The following is a 6,000-nucleotide window of genomic DNA, read 5'->3' as shown; positions in this document are numbered from 1 at the left end:
CAGGAAAATATTGTCAGGGGTTGGGTGGGAGCAGAGCCTGGATGTGATCCACACAGAAGGAGTCAAATAGAGGGAATTCAGAAAAAAAATAAAAATCATGTCAATAAACAGAGATAAAGGAAGCAGGGCTTGCAGAGAAAAATTTGAATGAATGGGAGAAGAAAACATGGAAATATTATCCAGGGGGAAATAGGAATAAGCAAAATAATCTGTTAAATATTTCAGGCCTGTTAACATTAACAGGAATTTTTGGGTTATTTCCAATTATTTTTTAAAAAAACCAGCTAAATCAGAGCTATGTGACTGAGAGAACCTCAGAATTTTGAGAGGAAGATTTTGAGTCAAATCTTTTGGGAGTTCTGCAGAAGAGAATGAGTTGTTTTTGCAAAACACAACTTTAATGGGAGCTTCCAAATCTGTGAGGGCACAGGAGATTTTGTTCCTATCTCTGCTTCCAGGGTGAAGTCACAACATCAAAGCTGAGTCTAACCTGGTGTCCCTTTGGATGGTTTTTAGATGTTTGAGATGTTTTTTTCTGTGTTCCCTCGTGGCTCAGGTCCAGCCCTGCTTCTCTGGCCTGCGAAGTTTGGAGTGAAAAAAGCTTTAAAGAGCAGCTTTGGGCTCCTCTTGGGGGCTTTAGGCTCTTAACCCGGGCTGTTGTTCCTTTCAGTGACACAGCCAGAGGTCACCCAGCCCTTTTGTCACCCTGGCTGGAAAAGAGCAAGGGGTTGCAGTGCCCACAAAGCCCCTTTGTGCCCCAGCCCAGCAGCTGAAGCACTTCTGAGCCCCCAGGTTGTGCCAGGCACTGCCCAGATAAAATAAAGATATAATTTCTCTTTATCCCCTTTGGAACTCCTAAACCTGCTCTGCCTTTCTGCTGATCCTGGCTCACCACCAGAATTAAACACCTTGGTAATTAACCAGCACTGAACCCACCATGCTAGTCAGTGAGTTAGCTAGAACAATCTGAAAATTGGTAAAATCTCTAATTAGCAAACCAAAACCACTGTGACAGTGACAGAGCCACTGTTTGCTGGGTCACACACACAAAAAACCCTTCAGGGGTGGCTTAAGAAGGACTGGGATGTTCCAGTCAGGTGCTGCAGGGGAGGAAATTGAAGGAGGTGCACAAGTACATTCATTAAAAGCTCTGAAATATTTAAATTATTTTGCTTATTATCCTTATTATTATTATTATATTTATGATAACTATATTATTTCATTGTATGTATAATATTACAATGAGTCTATAATAATGCAATATTAGAGTAGAAAATATTATAATATTATTAGAATATTATAATATATCACTATACTAATATAATATAATATAATAATATAATATAATATAATATAATATAATATAATATAATATAATATAATATAATATAATATAATATAATATAATATAATATAATATAATATAATATAATATAATATAATATTTCATTACATTACATTAGATTACATTACATTGCATTAATTATATATTATATTATATTATATTATATTATATTATATTATACCTATTATATTTTTGAATTTATTATTATATTATGTAAAAAATATAATATAATATAATATAATATAATATAATATAATATAATATAATATAATATAATATAATGTAATGTAATGTAATATAATATAATATATGCAATGTAATGTAATGTAAGATTATATTGTATTGTATTATCTTATATTATATTATCTATTATAATTTTGAATTTATTATTATATTATGTAAAATATACAATTAAATATATAATTTCCTTATATTTAATCAATATTTAATATATTTTAATTGTATATTTAATTTTATATTCAGCATCTATTAAACATAGGATTATATTTTATTTATTATCTTTATTTATTATATTATTTTGCTCATTCCTATTTTTCCCCCAGATCTTATTTCCATGTTTTCTTCTCCCATTCGTTCAAATTTTTCTTTGCAAACCCTGCTTTCTTTATCACTGCTTATTGACATGCTTTTTTTTGTTTATTTCCTGAATTCAGCAGCTCCTGGGACGGGTCTGAACCCAGCCTGGAGAGTTCTTTGGGGCTGGCAGCCACTGGCCACTTGCACCAGGAGGGATTTTAGGGCTCTCAAAACCCTTCAGCTGCTATGGGGACAAATTTGATCCTTTTCAGGCTCTGCATGAGCAGATTTCCCACCCGTGGAGGATGTGGATGGTCTGTGCAGTGCAAGAACTTCAACAGGAAAAGAGAATAAATCTCCCCAGAACATTCTGCTTCCCTAAGCAAATCTTCAGCACAGCCTGCAAGACAATCCCTTCAAAATACTTGAAAATGTCTGCACAATCAGTCAAAATATTGATTAAAAAACCACATCTGTATATTTAATTATTGCTGACTGTACTCATGAGTGATCCCTGACCAAAATTTTAAAAATTAAATAAGTTAACAATAATGAATAAATTAAAAATCAGAGTGCGTCAGTGGCTTTGGGTGAATCCACCCCTTTGCCACCTGCCCAAGGTACTGAAGGGGCTCTCAGGGCTCTCCCAGAGGTTTTTTTGGGGGGCTCAGCCCCAGAAATTCTGGTTTATGTCATGAGGTAAATAAATATCCTGTCTGTTCCTGAGTGCCAGCAGCAACTTGGGGGCAACAAAGCCTCAGTTGTTGAATTATTTATGAATGCCAACGTTATTCACTTGGTGCTGGGGTCTCCTCTGTGCTGTTTATGCACACACTTTAGAGATGTAATTTATAGAGACAGCACCAAGAGGAGAAATCTGGAATATTTCCCTCTGCACTGGAGGGAGTTCAGAGCCTCAGGACCTCCTGGCTTGGGAAGTGCTCTCACTCCTCATTTCAGAGCAGGATGTCTGTGAGGGGTTACCAAGAGGGGATTGATGAGAGCATTTTCACACGGCAGCAACTCAAACCTGGCCAATTGCAACAGAGAGTCTTGTGAACATTTCTCAAATTATCCCATTTTTTTCTCCCCTTTAAATATTTTCTTTCTACTCTTAGTTGTCTTTAACAATATATTTTCTTCATTATCAAGCATAATTGCTGGATGAGACAATTCCGAGTCTCTACTTAAATTTATATTTTAGAAACTGTAAGAATTGTGGTGATCAAACTCCAGACCTTCAATTCCCTGGTTTTTTCTGGTGCAGAAAGAGGATTTTTTTTTTTTTTCTGCAGCTCTTGCATGTATTTCTTTCAATGCAAGCTGTAAACTCAGGTGTCAGAACATCATGAGCCAACCCCAAAGACTTTATTGTTGATGAGACAAAATTTTGCTGCCATTTCTGTGCTTTCCCTTTATATTTGAGGAGAATTTCATCTCCAGCTTGGAGTAACCCTCCTGAAATCAGTGAATGCTCCCCTTGTGAGCCAGGAGGAGCAGATCCATGTTTCCATCTGCTCAGACCCACAGGGAAGAGTTGCTAATGGGATTTTTTGGTTTTATTTTTTTTTGCCCTACCCAGCTGTCCCCAATTCCTGATTGCTGCACCCCAGCTCTGGATTCCCTTGGATTGACTCCCTCACAAAAGTCACCCCTGGCTGGGTGTCCAAAGGCTCATATTTGTTTGGTGAAATGCTCTCAGGTCAATATTCTGCAAGCATGGAATCCCAGGCTGGATTTTCCTGGGAGTTATTGGCATTATGCTCAATAGCATGATCCTGACAGCAAATTTATTGCACCTTAGAACACCCTGCCAAATCCTGACTTTTTTGTGGAACTGAAGGGCAAAACTCACCCTTGGGCAAGAACATTTCACCCTGAGGCTCAGCAGGGTTTGCACAGATCCTTTTTTTTCCCCCTGTTCACCTGATTTTCTCCCTTTATTTATATTTCCACTCAGCCACGTCCAACTTTGTGGGATTCCTGGACGTTGTAGAAGGAATCCATGGATGCACCTTCAGTTTTATGGCAACCCCACCACCTCAAAATGAATATTTGGCTGTGTTTGGTTCAGATCTTAAAAAGTTTCATCATGTACAGTAACCATCATACCCATGTGGGCAGCCCCAGCTCCTTTAGCCCTGACTTTTGCCCTTTTTTCTTGATTGATAAGTGACAGCTTTGCATTCTGGGCCTTGAAATATATATTTACAGTAGTCTAAGAAATTTGTCCTTAATCAAAGGAGGCTTGACTTGCCAGCACATCTTTAGAATATTATTGAGTAACTCATTAAAATGTTAATAGCTTCTGTCAGGATGTATTGATCCTGATGTCAGCTTTTCTCAGAATAAGAAATAAAGCTGATTTTTATCTCATCTTCACACCACGCTGAGTGATCAGGACTTAAATAGAATAATGAGAAGGGCTTGAGGAGAATAATCAGCATTTATCCAGCACTTGTGAATACAGACAGAGCCCTCCAGATACACAAGTGGATTTTCTGTGGGGGACAGAGGGAAAATGAAGAGGGCATTTTATCTGGAACATTCTGCCAAATGATTTTGCTGCTGAAGCAAAGAGAGAGGATGCAATAGCATCCAATGTTCCTGCTGAATAAAACCAGATTTTTTTTTTCCCAGCTTAGTAAAATAAAATTCTGAGTTCCCTTGTTGTTCAGTTTCTATTCCATGGAATTTCTAGAAGAAAAAAGAATTTGGTGTTGTCAACATTTTTTGGGGAATGTGTGGCAGTGGGTGAAATCCTGACTGATCCAGGGAAGGAGAGGGAGGGAAAGGGATTTGTTTTCCAAAGGAGGTTTTGTTTTCCAAACTGCTCATCTCAGGATCTTTCCCAGCAGGAGCAACAAGAGGAAAACAGCAAATCCCACACTGAGCCCAGCAGAGGCTTGTCAAGGGTCAAGATGAATGAAAGAAATAAGAGAGAAGAATCTGTCTTTTATATCTTGCTTTAAAAATGATGAACTCAGGACTTTCCCTGTGAGAACATCGAGTGTGGCACAGCCTAAGCAGGATTTTAGCTCGTGGTGGGAGATTTGCTAATTCAAACGGACCCTGATATAGAAAAAAATCGGTTTTTCTTCAATTATTCCCTTAAAAATGGATTTAAATAGCTGCCTACAAGGCAATTCCCTCTGAGCCTGGCATGCAGGGACTTTCCCTAAACACCTGGAAGGTGAGAGGCACTTCCTGGCTGTAGGATTGGGGCATTGAAAATGGGCTAAAACCTTACCTGGCTGCGTTTGTGCTGCAGTGAAAAGCCTAAAAATGTGAATGTCTGCAAGAAAAAAGACTCAGCCTTCTGACACAGAAATTAAAATCAGGATTAGAAAAAAATATAGAATTAGAGGGGGGAAAAAAGCGGGTTTTTTTGTAATTTATGTCTAAGGGTAAGAGTTACAACCAAGAGGGTGAGCTTTAAAAAATGCTGCAGAAATATAATAATAATAATAATAATAATAATAATAATAATAATAATAATAAGAAGAAGAAGAAGAAGAAGAAGAAGAAGAAGAAGAAGAAGAAGAAGAAGAAGGAGAAGAATATAATAATAATAATAATAATAATAATAATAATAATAATAATAATAATAATAATAATAATAATAATTTTTTTTTTAGAACATCCTGAGAGAAGCTGGTTCCTAAATCAGAATGCTTTCTCTGGGTATTTTGAGTAGAGTCTGCAGTCAGGGAGAATTTCTAGGAGTTATAGCTGTGAGTGATATTGTTTTGGATTTATTCAACTTTACCTTTTCATCAGATTAGCCAACATCAGAGGACGATGAAATTTGGTCAGCAGCCAGATGTCATCACGTGCTTAGGGCATTTTAATCTCAAATTCCAGAATCTGAGACTCAGACATGGAAAAACCCCAAAATGATGTGACTTGCAGCTCTGATTTTCATTAACACTTTTCCTGTGACACTTGCCAATAAATCCTGGAATTGCTTGCATTCCTTTAAAAAAGGAGGGAGGCAACAGCTGGGGGGATGCAGACCAGAAATATTATTTGGTGTGTGGTAAAGAGCATGAAATCTGGTTGAATCCTTTATTTAACATCTTAATTTTTATGTATAAAGTGTGTAATTAATAATAATA

This window comes from Haemorhous mexicanus, chromosome 2 (genome assembly GCF_027477595.1).
Source record: "Haemorhous mexicanus isolate bHaeMex1 chromosome 2, bHaeMex1.pri, whole genome shotgun sequence".
NCBI lineage: Eukaryota > Metazoa > Chordata > Aves > Passeriformes > Fringillidae > Haemorhous > Haemorhous mexicanus.
Note: the sequence above shows the minus strand (reverse complement) of the source record.